The sequence below is a fragment of the Paramormyrops kingsleyae genome, chromosome 4, assembly GCF_048594095.1.
Source record: "Paramormyrops kingsleyae isolate MSU_618 chromosome 4, PKINGS_0.4, whole genome shotgun sequence".
Classification (NCBI taxonomy): domain Eukaryota; kingdom Metazoa; phylum Chordata; class Actinopteri; order Osteoglossiformes; family Mormyridae; genus Paramormyrops; species Paramormyrops kingsleyae.
This window is the reverse complement of record NC_132800.1, coordinates 21,787,300-21,802,440: the sequence shown is the minus strand read 5'-3', so window position 1 is coordinate 21,802,440 and position 15,141 is coordinate 21,787,300. Positions and strand designations below refer to the sequence as shown.

Below are 15,141 nucleotides of genomic sequence, written 5' to 3'. Positions count from 1 at the left end.
GCCGGCCAATCGGCAGCCGGCATGCGACCACTCACGGCCAATAAGAATGAGGTGTGAGGCCGGCTAAGCGGTGAGCAGAACGGGGAGAGATCAACAGGAAGCCACATAGATGTTCTCTCCGTTTCATTTCTCCCTCTTAAGGAAGAAAATGAACTGGCCAGTGCTGTGGGCAGGATGCTCGGGAGCTAGCGTAAAGTGATATACCGATCGCGCCACTTTTGTAGGCACCTAGCTTCGTAGCACTTAAAATCAGTCAACAGTTATCAAACGACGCACCTAATTCAGACTTCCAATACTTTGGAAATCAGCGCTGCTTCGCAACAGCTGCATCGGAATCACGCCCTCAGCCGCAATCCCTGGAGCCCTTATTTGACAGTGAATGTTATCCAGTCTTTAACCATATTTGATTAGATAAAAGAAAACTCAAATCAACAATAAGGTTTGACAGTTATGCAATTTACTTAGTGAAGAAAGTTACGAAACGCCCACTACTTTCACGTAGGGAAGATTAATCACTCTTACACTGGATAACTGGTTATGACATCTTTAGCAGGGATGACTGCAATGAAATGTTAAGACCTCCCACCTTCAGCCTTGAACTTTGGGGTCCCTCTGGTCCCACCGAATTTTGCTGAGCTGGGCGGGGGTGGGGGGTGAGGGGGGTCATGACCCACCTGGAAAGTGCAGCTCTGTGAAGTCAAAGGGGGGGGGGGGGGGGGTCCTGGACATGAAACTTGTTGACCAGGGTGGGGGCAGGGTGGTGGCATTAAAGGTTGTTGGGGGTGCCCCAATGGTAAGAGATGTCGACCTTGTTTGGGCAAATGATCTGTCACCATGACCTGCATTAGTTTATTTTTAATTCTCTGCGGACAGATTTCTAGGACATCATTTGCAGGTGTCTGGGAGATGCTGTCCATTTGGGGGACCCTCCCAGAATTTCTGTAAGAGGTGGGACGTCTGAATGTCTGCTGTCATCACTGAACAGTCCTGCGGGGTAATTCTGACACCTTTCCTCCATGCAATCTACAGTAAGATCTTTTCCATATGGCCAGTCTTCCAAAGAGTCACTGCTGTCCCAAACCTTCTGAATTTTAGCAGTAAGACTCTGCCTGTGACTCAATGGAGAACTAAAGCCTTAAAAAGTCTTTGTACTGCTTTCTGGGCTGAGTGACATCAAGAACTTCCATGCTTTGGCAGTTTGTCAGTATTGGCTCATAGCGCGATGGTCCTCTAGAATCTGTGTGTTAACAAGATTACTCTCATCAAAATGGCTGGATAGTCAGAGCTATATCGGTCAGGGCTGGCCCGAATCAGGCCCGACTGCATACCAAAATGTTCCCACAGCAGGCACCAGTTATTCTTTTAGCTGTGTTGCATTAACCAGAAGGTCCAAACTTTTCCTATGCCTCAATATTCGATTTTTAATTACTCCGCAGAAGCAACAGAACCTGGACCTTTCTGTTTCCGCTTCCACAACACTCAGTACTAATGTTCAAGTTTTAAAAATATTTCAAGGGGGGTGGTGGAGGTTAAATCTTTGTGAGGGGAGGGGGTGTGCGCGTGCAGAGACATGCTGGGGGGGGGGGGGGGGGTGTGGGGGCTGCCTGAGCACCTGTCTGTTTTGTCCAAATGATTGAAAGTGCCCAGTTTTGAGAAATTAGCAAACCCCACCTAGTTGAATATTGTTTTGATTTGCCGAGGGGAAAAAATGTACACCTCCCCCCCCCCCTGAAAAAGCCTCTGGACGGCCTGTTAGCCCATGTTAGCCCATGGTAGCTCATGTTAGCCCATGTTAGCCCATGTTAGCTCATGTTAGCCCATGTTAGCTCATGTTAGCCCAGTGATGCACGGATAACCAGCCTGTCTAATGACATCTACAAACGGCACATACTCTGGATCAGGCTTTAACATAACACTTTCAGCGGCTCAGTCTGTGGTTTTTGGCCCCAATGCCTCACATAGTTTCCCAAAAGCAGGCCCCTAACCCTAACCACGAGAGGTCTGCCCTTTTCGGCCGTAGCCAATCAGAATTTCCCAGAAGGCCTATCAGTCCACCCTCTTGAGCTTGTGCACATGATAAGCTCTGATGGTGACTAAATATAGAGAGGTGTCCCATGTGAGCCCAGGGCCGCAGGGCAGCACCCAGGCAGCGCCATGGCCTGGCCCAGCCTGTCAGCCTCACTCACACATCCAAGCTGTTTATAAACTCTCTTCACGGGGCCCACCGGCGAAGCAGCATATTCAGCTCACTTTGGCTCCCCCTACAGGTGAAACGCAGTACGTGCCAATCTGCACCCAGCAGACCTGCATAATTCTCTTTCCACTGTGGAAGCGATTCTGTGTAAATCTACACATTTACTGGCACCCAGCTCCTACACCACACAGTAATACAGTAAATCCATCACTAGAGGGACAGGGAGATTGTCAGGGGATATCTCAGATCTTCCTGTGCTCTGTACTACGAAGCGGGGTTACTGGCTTATGGGGGTAACTTGTCAGATTTAAGGTACCACAGTTTAAATGGACTTCATATTTGTTCACTTACATTTTATCCAGACTACCTTAAATCCGACAAGTTACCCCTATAAGCCAGTAACCCCGCTTCATAGTACAGGCCGCTGGTTGAGTAGTACTTGATGGTACGTTCATCTACAACCCTGGAAGAGAAGATTACGAAGGTCAGAACCAACCAAGTAGCCTGGATCCTCAGGAAATGGTCAATCAGGGTTAGGGTTAGGGTTAGAGTTAGGGTAAACACAAGCTAAACATCACATGTCCATATGTCACAAAGTGGTGTTCGGTATCAACATATAAACATCCTTTGACAGACATTAAAATTTACTGTTTGTTTCCAAGAAACTATTATAATATGTCTGTACATTTTTCTAAGGATATTTTAATTTGTTTCCTTTCCAGAAAATGGTATTGGTACTTTTATCCTAACATGTCAACATAGCAGTATTCAGAATTTATGGAAAAACATAGGGTGAAGATTTGGGGCTAAATGATTAAAACAGGTTTGTTTCTTTGTACATGTGCACACAGTAGCAGGGGTATTCCACAAAGTAGGATTTTTTCCATGAGCCAGATAATTTAATGTAATGATTGTCCAATATGAATGTCACTTACTTAAGTTATCCAGCTAACCGGAAATTTCTGCTTAGTGGAATAGCCCCCAGGTTTGTTGTTCCTGTAACTCCACTCAGAAAGTCACTTTCAGGGTTTTAGGTTTTATTGTCACGTGTTTGGAGGAACTTGATGAAATTCTTGTGCCACAGTTGCAGTGGCTGGGAGGACAATAGAACCAACAATAGTGCAATGATTGGGAAAAAAAAGCTGCGCACCGCGCTCAAAAGCCATTTCCTCAAACATCGCATGCCGTTTTCTTTCGTAATAATTAACGGTAGCGGCGTGCTTCCTGTGAACGTAGACGTTGAGCTTTTCGCAGCTGGATTTTCTGTAGTGTAGCCTGACATCTAGTGGTACTATAGACAAATTACAGCGTATGTTACTGCCTTGGCAATATGACCTTGGATTCGTTTCCACAACAGACAGCTTAAAAGGAAAGTGGTGAAACCGGTTCTGAAAGAACATACTGTGTTATACATTAATTGTGGTTTATTCTTTACATTCCAGTGTTCACCTACAGCCTGTAAAATCTGTAACCTGTTGAATAAACAATGGTCAAAATGCCTTGTATATAAGTGGTTGTGTCCCAGACTTACTGCAACCCTGTAATCAATAAGCACTTATGAAAAATAGGTGGATATAGTCCTTTACTGGGCTCGTTCCATATCAAATCACCCAGAAGGTCCCAGGTCACCCTCTCAGATTCCCCTGAAAAAGTTCACCAGTACCAAACTTACAGTGAAATCTCAAATATTAGATCTGTATCTCGAATAGTTTTGAAACTACAGCCTTTTGAACTTTCGGACAGGATGCTAGATAACGCTGAGTCAGCAAAATGCGAAAAATTAAGATATCAAAAAGCTGTGGTTTCAAAACTATCAGAGATACAGACGTATTTTGGGGATTTCTCCACGAGGTTAGTATAGGAGCACCTGTGCATTTTTTCAGGGGGAGACCTAGGAATTTGTTCTCAGACTGGGTGATTTGATATTGAAATATACAAGATGACAGATGCTGAATGGTAGAAGTCTAATCAAACTTCATTCTGAGATGAAAACATTACCCATTTAAAAACAGTCATCTGACTCTGCAAATGTAAATAGTTTTATGTTATACTTGTTTTTATGAAGGATTAGCACCATATGTTGATCAGCCCGTTACTGCGTGGTAAGAACAAATACGGTTTAGCAAACAAGATGTGGTTCAGAGTACATGGTCGAATAAAACACGCTCGAGCATTTTTCTGAAGTTTATTTTATAGTCGATCTTTCATTGCAGCGGTGATCCAGGTCGTTATGCAAACTGACCAGCGGCTCGTTTGTATGATGCAGTATCGATCTTCTCCCAGCAGATGTCATCATTAGCTCAAAATCCAACCCTATCGAAATCTCCGCATGGAATATGATGAAGAATATTTGGCCGTCGTAACTTACAAACCCGCTGCTGCCCTGATTATTCAATAAAGATAATATGCCAGCAATAGAGAAAAACGCTCAGATTTTAATACACAATCGCATAATGCCTCTCATCAGCAGAATCGGCCAAATTCGAATTGATAAGCAACGCAATTTGAAAATGTATAGCTACATATCGACCCTCTTCTTACTTCAGATTACTTTAATCACCTTTACTATTGCGTATTTTGGTGAGTTAAAAATTACAAACTTCAGAGAACAAATTACACAGAAAGGCACATTTCGCTTCTTCCATCAATTTTGCACCATTACGTTTTCTATAATAAAAATTCCTCACCTCGTCCATCAAGGTCACTTTAATGATTGCCTCGTTATTATTTAGATGATTATGTGTCGCGAGCCATTTAGCGTGCTCGGCAATTCACGCTTAATTTATTTGGTGTAGATAGCGTAATGATGGCTAAGGGAGCTGAGGGTTTGCAGAAAACCCGTGATGTATTGCTGTTCTGGAAAAATGCGATTTGCTTAAACCGGTATATTTAGCACCTTACAAATAAGGCGGGCTTTACGATGCGGGTCAGGTTAACGGACGCAATGTTAATGTGTTGACCTGGAGGAAACGCTTGTCGGCAGGTAATGAACCATCGTCCCGGGTGGGAGCACCGGCTGAGCCGTGAGCCCCGCGGTCATTCTCATAAAACAAGTGTTTTCAACCTGGGGTTCCGTGGCTTTCTTGTGTGGTGGGGGGGGGGGGGGTTTATTAAGTAGTTGCGGAAGGGTTTTAGAAACATTGTATAAACAGAGAAAAAAAGCGATTCATTTACCTGGGTGTATGGTGGGGGTTCATCTCTGTAGCTGCTCTCTTTCAATTATAGTCTATAGTCTGTTGCTTTTTTATGCTTTTATTGCTTTTATGCTGCTGCTTTAAAAAGTCTACAAAATACTGCTATAAAATGTACGCTAATACCTGCATGTTGACAGATTTATTTCGGCCAGCAGGAGTCACTAAAACCATTTCGTCAATGAAGAGGGAGGCCCTACGTGTTATTTTGTAAGTTTAATCGGAAATTTGCAATAACCTCATTTTAAACTTTTAATGCATTGAGAGTGCCCACCTTTATCCGACACTAATGTCGTGTTATTAAATGTAGGCCTATTAAATGCTAAATATGGCGCCATTCCATTCATTGAAACCTCAGCAGTAATGATTAGATATAAAAACAAATAGTACCATATAGTCTTACATTTTACCGTCTAGTTTATTCCTCTGTACTCCGTATGAAAACAGCAGACGGTGACGTGCGAATAAAACCGTCCGGGCAGAATCTGTACAAGGGGGATCTTTGTATATTGATTACCGGCTTTAATTGCTTAATGGATTGAACGATTGTGCTCATTTATCCTGCAGAGTAATACAAGGAGTGGCACTGGCACTTAGGGGGGAGGAAAGCTGAATTGAAAATCAGGTAAGGACGAGCGCCGCCATCAATCCTTACGAAGTTCTAATGAAACACCTCGGTTTCCCCGTAGATATGGCGCAGTAGGGGAGAAGAGACGATACTTTCCTTTATCAGGAAATAATTTCCTTGTCTTGTTGAGTGAAGAGGACTTCCTAAAGTTCAACAGGAAGGCGTTGGCTATATGGCTGTAGTTAATAGATCGGCTAGATTATTCTCGCTGTTTGCACTCCGCTCGTTATTGATTAAGGCGATTAATGAAAACACAGCGTTGCCAGAAACGACAAAGAATGATGGCTGTTTCATTGCTTAGCCGACATTGTTATCCACAGGGACAAAAATCACACTTCTTTGTATAGTTTTATGATTTACAAGAGCAAATTCAGTTCAAGTACCTTAAGGGTATATCAGCAGAGAGCGATTTAACTCGGCTTTCAGGTTTTAAGTCCGCGAGCCTATCCTTCATAACCGAACCTCTTTTCTCAGTAAAATACTGTAGGCTAGTTCCAGAAGAACATAAAAAAATCTAAATTAAGATAAGCTAAATTAAGCTAAAGACAAATGCCATGATAATTATGATGGTGATTGATATGTTTCATGCCGTTGTTCTTTTATGTAGCTCGTTTAATTTTCGTGTAACTCGTTTAATTTTTGTTGCCTGCCATATATAGGCCTTTTATGGAAAAAAGAGGGAGATATTTTGAGGAAAAGAGTAGGAGAAACACAATAATTATATCTAAGTGCAAGACAGATCTTAAGTAGCCCAATGGGACCAGGCCCTGGGACCGATTTGATATTACCAGAAGGTGATCGATTGACTATAGGGAAAACATGGAGTGATGTAAATGTGTTGGAATCAAGCAGGCTAAAGTAAATAAATAATACGGAAGACTTGCTTTGGGGGGCACAGGAAATGGAACTAGGAGCCCTGAGGGTAGGATGAAGGAACTGCGGCTCTGTCTGGTATATTAGTGGCAAGAGAGAATGTTTGTTTCAACACTGGTAGGGAGAAAATCTGCTGCAAACCCCCTGCACCCAAACATACTTGGTCATACCTAAATCTACTCCTTTGATTCGTGGATTTTTAAAAAACGATGTGGGGAGGAAAAGACAAACGTTTAGGCAAGTGCAGGTATTGTGTCTGGGCAGGGGTGCTGCAATAAATGGACTGCATCATAACCCCCTCACGCACGCGCACACACACACACACAGACACACACACACACACACACCGACCGGACTCCACCTATTTTATGTAGTAATAGTACAAATAAGTAAGAGCGGTTAGTAATGAGTCCTACAGTAATATTAGGTTTCCGGGTCAGACAGTACAGACGACATTAACATGAGGCTTGCGGATCCCCCACTGAGAGGACCCAGGTCAGGGGCTGAGGGGCTGAGGGGCTGGGGGGGGGGTGGCCTGACGGCTTGCAGCGTGCCAGACGTCACATCTAGGTTCACACTCCTGGATCAAACGGCCGTCGACTGGACACGATGGGCTTAATGAGTCCACTTCATGTTGGGGTGAATAGCAGTGACGTGTTAGAGGGATACTGCTGCATGCTGCCCTTGACAACATTCCCAGGTGGGACACACTGCAATGAAGGATACTGCAGATCTCCAGTGAGGTGGCTACCAGACACAGAGGAATCGCAGTAAAGCGCTGCTTCAACCCCAATCCAGGGCTTCTGTCAGCTCAATGAAGCTCCACTGGCAGTATGTACATCACTACTAGCCATTGCGATCCTTCCTTAAGACCATGTGGTCCGGTACATTAGCTCCCTGTGCGCATACACGCTCTAATTAAACAAGGCAACATCACACTGCCACGCTGAACTGGCATCCACTGCCTTTTTCCACGTTGCCTGGAATTAGCACCAAGATTTTCCCTCCATGACCCTGTCCAGGATAAGCAGTCGGAAGATGGATAGATGTCACAACAGCCCACATACGTCTTCACTGGAAGCCAGTAGTTCCGCGTGTCAGAAGAAGGTTGCAGAAATTCCAGAATGCTGCTGTTATGGTTTTGGGGCTCAGGGTTCCAGCGGCAGGATAGTGGAAGGTTCCAGTAATGGGGCATTTATTGGGAGACCTTTTCATATATGAATGTACCATTGAGCTCTAAAAAGTACAGCATTCTTCACTGCTCCAGATTTATCAGCATCTACAAAAGTTACCGAGCAAACGCACTCATGTCGGCAAGATCTTCAGATAAGAAATATTGTTGGCTTTATATTGTGGGGTCAGCTCTGGGAAAGCATGGATAGAACTTGCAATAAATGGGAAAACCTTATTACTTCAACCACACTAACATCAATCAACCTTGAGTTGAAATAACCAGGGCAATGTGTCTCCCTGTCTGACAAGGTACCACTGCGGACGTGTCACTGTGTCACTGTGTAAATGTGCTGTTTGGTCTTGGGTACACAGTGGAGCAGCCTTCAATCGCTACTGTGTAGTTTCTTGTTTCTCCGGCCTCTGTTGAGTCAGAAGGAGTTAAGTATCTCAGCTCGCAGTTGAAGGGCCGAATCAGGTTTTATGGTGTGTTCCACGTGTAATTCAGAGGTCAAGATGGTACCGGCATCAAATTCCATCTTGTCGGGGAAGTGGCCACACAGAATTGAAGATTATGCCGCTGATTGTTATCGGTGTTGCAGTTTTGTAAGAGTGAGAAGTCCTCACAAATTGACGTCGTTATACGACCTGCGGTGCCTCAGAGCCAACGGCCCACATGTGACCTCGGAGTCCTGCTCACCTACAGCCATGGCATGCAAGCCCCTGGCTGCCCTTCTGCCTGTTTAAGGGTGAACATTCCGCTCTGTTTACTTCTTATTTATTTAGCAGATGCTTTTTGACGTTCGAGAGGGCGGAGTCAGACAGTTGCAGGAGTGGTCGGGGTTAAGGGTCTTGCTCAAGGCCACAAGGGTGAAATCACTCTCCCGCCCCTGGGATTTGAACCAGCAACCTTCCGATCACAGCCACAATTCCTTAACCCTCTGAACCACACACACCACCCCCCTAAATGGAACACTTCACCAGTTCGTGAGTCATCCATGCACAGGGGCCATGATAATATTCTATGTCATTCAAATTTCAGTATATGACACATGCAGAGTTAAAGCCTGAAAGCTAGCAGAAGATACACTGTTAAATGACAGAATGAGCAATGAAATCTGCATGATGTTAATCTTTAAGTCTCATAGCCACACAGATTGGTTTATACTGTTTTTTGACGACCTGGTAGCCTTGAACAGACTTAGGAGCAATACGCTGGGTCATTTAAGCACATTATGAGAGCAATATGTTTGTGGGGGAAAAAATAGAAAATATAAAGCGGATATTTTGGCTAAAACATTTACATATTTTATTGTACCTTCTTGTTTCAGATGTGACTCATCAACAGCCTAATGTCTCTAATTTCTGCACTCGGTTAAATGAGTTCTGATTGATGCAGTGAGACCTTAAGAGATTGCCTGCAGAATTTCAAACACTTAATAGTGCTGAAAATTACCGCAAGCTTCCAAATGTCAGACAAGACGAAAATATAAATTAGCCTGGAACTGCCACACACTCGTAATTAACAGGCACAATGAATTGCGATAATCAAATAGTTTGTCCTCCAAGGAAACTATTAGGGAGATTATCAAAGTACTTCTTGGTCTGTTGTCCATTGACCTTTCTGTCGTTTTTCTGGCTCACGTGGGTCACAGTCTCTCTAATAGACATCCCTTTGATGCTGGTTCTTTTTGTCCCTCACGGGCTCCTGCATGTGACACAGATTTTCTCTCAGGTGGCCAAGAGAGATAAACCACAGTGCATCATTTATATATTTTTTTCTACCTGATGCCTTTATCCAAAGCAATATGCATTTATTTTTTAGAAAGCTGGGTCAGAAAATCCCTGGTACGATTAGGGGTTAGGGAACTTGCTTTAGGGGTCCAACAGTGAACTCGCTCTGCTGAACCTGAGTTTTGAACCAACAACCTTCTGCTTAGAGCCACTTTGTCCTACCCTGCTGAGGCACACACCAGCATCACCCTCCCGTCCACCTGCATGCCTGTACTTCAAACCCTGGGCAAGAACTTGCAACAGCCTAATGGGCTTTACTATTCCTGAATGGAGATGCTGAGGTCACAGATATGAACAAAGTAGCAAGTGATACAAATGGAAAGGCAGTTGTTATCCTGCATTAATTCAATACCATCTGTCTATGCTCTAGTGTCATTAAAAACATTGATACAAATTATCAGGAGAGAATGTGTGTTTCACCCCACACTCTGTGCCTCAGTCAACCAGGACTGGGAATCCTCAGAGAGCTGTTCCCTCAGGGGGCAGTTGTGTACCAGGACTGGGAATCCTCAGAGAGCTGTTCCCTCAGGGGGCAGTTGTGTACCAGGACTGGGAATCCTCAGAGAGCTGTTGCCTCAGGGGGCAGTTGTGTACCAGGACTGGGAATCCTCAGAGAGCTGTTCCCTCAGGGGGCAGTTGTGTAAAACCTGTTCACTCTCAGCAGCCTGTGCGTCACCTGTGCCCTCCTAACCTAACCCTAACCTCTATTCCCAAATGTCCACTCTACCTCCCCCACAGGTGATCTGGATCTGCGGTGGTCACCTGTACGTTTACACGGCAGATGGTTTTTATCCAAAGCAGTGCAACTGAAAAAGCATGATCAGACAGCTCCCGGAGTGACTGCGAGGTTAAGAGCATCGCTCGCTGGTGAAAATCCCCTCCGTCCACGCTGGGATTTGAACTGGCAACCTTCCGATCCCAGCAGAAGGGTCCTGACACACTGAGACATACGGTTCCCCAGCCACACGCCACCCTACAAACTATTGGCACCGCGGTAATTCCTGGTCTTGTTAACGAACGTCACCCGAGCGCCCCCAAATATTTCAGCAGCACCATAACCTGACAAAAACAGGCTTCAGAGGAAAAGAGTCCAGCTTTGTATAACTGCTCTGGATTAAAATAGTGCTAATCGTGCAAATGGGGCATTTAAGGGGCAGCTGGGCGAAAGTAGAAATGGAGGAGAGGAACTGACGGTGTTTGGTCTCGTCGTCGTTAATATAAACACTCTGGTCACGTTAATGAGGTGCGCACACCTGTTCCTGCGACCTGAGAATCATGTGGCTGCAACTGAATATATACAGGACACAGACAGGGTCAGGAGGTTCAGTTACTGCAGATAAGCAATTACGATGTTCTAGACGCCTGATCTAAGCGATTGTGAGCGGACTATGATTGTTGGTGCCAGACGGGGGTGGATCCTGCATCTCAGAAACAGCTGTCCCTCCTGGGATTTTCACGCGCTGCGGAGAATGGTGAGATAAACAAAACAAAAAAAAGTACTTTGTCAGAGGCAGTTTTGTGGGTGAAAAAGACTTTGTTAATGAGAGGGGTGAGATGAGAACGGCCAGACTCGTTAAAGCTGACAGGAAGGCCTCAAGTGCAAAAATGACAGCTCAGTACGGCAGTGGCGTGATGTGGTGTGGGCTTTCTCTGAACGTATGACTCGTCTACGCCTTTGAGTGCTGCTGGAGGTAGAACGCTGTCCCTACTAGTCAAGTGGGGCTGCATTGTCATGCCATCTATACTGGTGCAAAATATCGTTCCCCTGGACCCATAGGGCAACACAGACAAAAAAAAAGGGGTTACGTGTGCATGACACAAGGGGCTGAACACCACAAAGACAGCCCATAATGCAAGTGAAAGACAGCCTACCTGCAGCAGCTCCTGATACACACATCGGATACGTTAAATACAAGCGACAACTCGGGGGAAATACAGAGCAGAAGAATGAACGAACACCGTGCAATTAAGTAACCGTAATCCATAAATATAGCAGCAGGGTAACAAGAGTGCAATTAAATAGCAAATAACAGTAGAGTGACCAGTGCCCGCGGGGGGGGGGGTACAAGCCCCGACCCCTTTATTGTTATTTATTGTTTTTTTATCGTTTTAATTACAGTCTTGCTACTGTGCTGCTATTTTTATCGTTTAGTTATTTATTTAATTGTACATTCAGGTGCAGTTACCTAGTATGACCTGGGACTAGCTACGTCTGCCTAATAATGTCAGACCCAAATGTAGTAGCTATATTTTATGGCGCAGGCTGTGTCTTAAGTTGTTTAATAAGTGTCCCTAGGGCTGACAGCTACAATGCTGAGGGCGAAAGACACAAATACCTGTGTTAGAGGTAGATCCTTCCATAGTGGTTTCACTGGCGCTTGCGCTTCTCGGACGTCCCCCTGACCAGTGACCTTGCTCTCGGACTGACTGCACAAACACCTCCGCTGTTCAAAGTGACGTGACGATCGAAACCTTCGAGTCCAGAAGCCCTGACTGACTGGTGCAAAACTGAACGTAAGCAGTTTAGTGGAGCGAACAGGGTAATTTAAAATCTCTTGCTGCGTCCTATGGGGAGAAGACTCCGCACGACTCTTCCAACCGGCTTTCCAGCTTATTGGAGCTCCGCGTTTAATGGTCTGTGGTTATCGTTTGTACGATTAATTCCGTTTTTTGTCCGACTGACCCTGCAGATTTTATTCCTCGCAGGATTTACTGCCCAGCAGTTCATCCAGTTGCACATTCAGGTTTGACTTTTTTTTGCAGCTGAATTCTTAGACAGCAACTCCTAAATCTGCACAGCAACTATTATGGATTTGAAAATGCATTAATTCATCAAATGTTGGGGTAAAAGGTCAGCGCGGTCCTTTAGTGCCAGTATGCATTTTGATAATTTTATATATAATAGGCCTACTCTACTGGATTCTTCTTTTGGCAAGACAGTTGATGTTATTGAAAGCAATTTAAAACAGACAGTTGCTTGACAACCATCTTGCAAATTTTATGAACTGATCTCCACTCTTCCACTGCTCAGGATGTCATGCAGAATGTAATTGCGAACTGAATCAAAGAAAGAGCCACTTTACAAATATTTCATGATCACTCGGAAAATAGGAATTTGGCAGTAGCTATGCTGTAAGACATAAAATATCGCCTGGCGTCGTAACTAATATGTGAAGGTGAAACAATGTCACCTTCGCTGATTTAGGCTTGCCTCTCCTTGCTGGTAGACAGTGGTGGGGTTTACCACCACTCAAACCACACATTTGCGCAGGGCCCCTAAAGATTGGTGCCCCCTGTTGGCCACAAACAGTTACTACATAAAATATTGAATAAACACATTCCTTGTTTAAGAGATGCTGAAGGAGCGTGTTTTGCTAACCAGCTTGCTAGGTATGATGAGCTAACTTAACGTTTTATGCAACCATGAAGCGATCCTATCACTACAGCGCTACGGAATGAAAATCAAAGATAGGAAGTCTTGAACAGAAACTTAGCTAACCAGTTTCTTCACAACAAGTCATGAAACGCTGTATGTGGATGCAGCACACTTTACAGAGACAGCCGGGGGGGGGGGGGGGCGGTGGAAACAACAGACCCAGATCCGCACTAATGAAAAACCATCACACACCAACAAAAACTGTATAGAGTGAAAATTCATATGACGAGGTTGAAGGTTCAGGAGCAGAACGGAGATCATATGGGATCATAACCTGGAAACAAAAGGTCTGCTATTTTTGGCATGAAGAAAGAATTTATGAAATCCATTTGATTACCCGATAATCAGAATTACTGTTAAATGAATTCATCGCATTGCGCAGTGGAGTTCAGAAGACCCAGAATCCACTAAGATGTGATGTTTTGAGATACCTGAGGGGACAAGGGTTCTGACTGCTACCCTCGGCAACCGGCAGAGAAATGCGACGTTATTTCAGATCAGTATGAAAGCTGCGAGTCAGATGTATTCAGGAGATACAGGGGAGCACAATGAAGGCACATGTCCAGTGTTATTTACAAATGCATTACATCCATTAATTTAGCAGTTTATTTTGTCCAAAGCGACATACTCATGTGGATCAGAGAGCACGATCGGCCAGCATCCCCAGAGCAATGGGGGTTAAGGGCTTTGCTAAGGGGTATGACGGTGATATGCTGCTCTGCCAGTTATGCGATAATTGCCTTCAAAAGGTTGCTGGCATCAGACGAAGTGAATAAAAAACCGTTCCTATCATGCCAAGAGGAGCAGCAGTAGTCCCCAAAGTGTCATTTTTTACAGCTTTCTTCCTCGCCAACAATTGTATTGTTGATACCCAACAAACCACCCCCCCCCCCCCCCTCCAGGCGCTAACAGCACTTGAGCTCAACACAAACTGGGACAGCTCCAGAAATTCCAGACCCCAGAAGTCTCGGGGGTAGCGTTTTGTCGCATTAATCCCCCCCCCCACCGAGTCAGAAGTGGAAAGTTTAAACCGACTGTTGTGTCGGAGGGAGTGTTTGCTGCACGGTTAACATCTATTCCTGGGCTGGTGCCTTTAATTCCCCTCCTGGAAGCGGACGTGATCACGCAGATCCAAGAATGTGCAACAGAGGCCTTAAGAAAACCTTAAGATGGTTTTCTGCATTTTCGCGGAGTGTTGATATTTTCGGAACTAGCTGGGTATATTGATTAATTCCTCTGACCTGTAATAGTTTGTTCCTAAACATGTTCTTGTGTTCTTATACAGTACAGTAGGCTGTGGGATCGAGGTGAGTTTGGAGCCGATCCCAGGAAGCACAAAACACAAGTTTGGGATGACAATTTAATGCACACGCACGTATTCACACTCTGGGCAATGTGAGAACACCAGTTTGCCTAAATAGCATGTTTTTAGATTTTGGGAGGATCAAAGCACCGGAAGTAGACCCACGTGAGCAAGGGAAGAACATACTTGCGCAGGACTGTTAAGAAAAAACGAGCAAACGTGATAAACGCAGGTGCCAGTTTCTGATCATTCTGCACAGCGTTGAATGCACCAGTGTATCCTGAGACATTATAGCCAGCTAACGCGCACGTGAATGCAGGCGGTGCTGTTGCCTTAATGAGGAATTAAGTTCGAAACGGAGACAGATTATCAACCGAAAATTAGTGGTAATGAAAATAATTATGGAAGATGTCCCATTGGTGGCGGAGAAATTATAAACAGCGGAACGTTCACCCCCAAGCTAATTAGAGAGGTTTGGGACGAGGCAAAAATAAATCAGTCGAGGACGTCTACCAGTATCACATTTCACACAATTAAAGCGATTAACACAGA

At 44.7% G+C, this 15,141-nt stretch overlaps 1 pseudogene; it reads right to left on the bottom strand.

Moving 5' to 3' along the window:
• Positions 1–9,021: 9,021 nt before the first annotated feature.
• Positions 9,022–9,118, bottom strand: LOC111840247 (U6 spliceosomal RNA; annotated as a pseudogene).
• Positions 9,119–15,141: the final 6,023 nt, after the last annotated feature.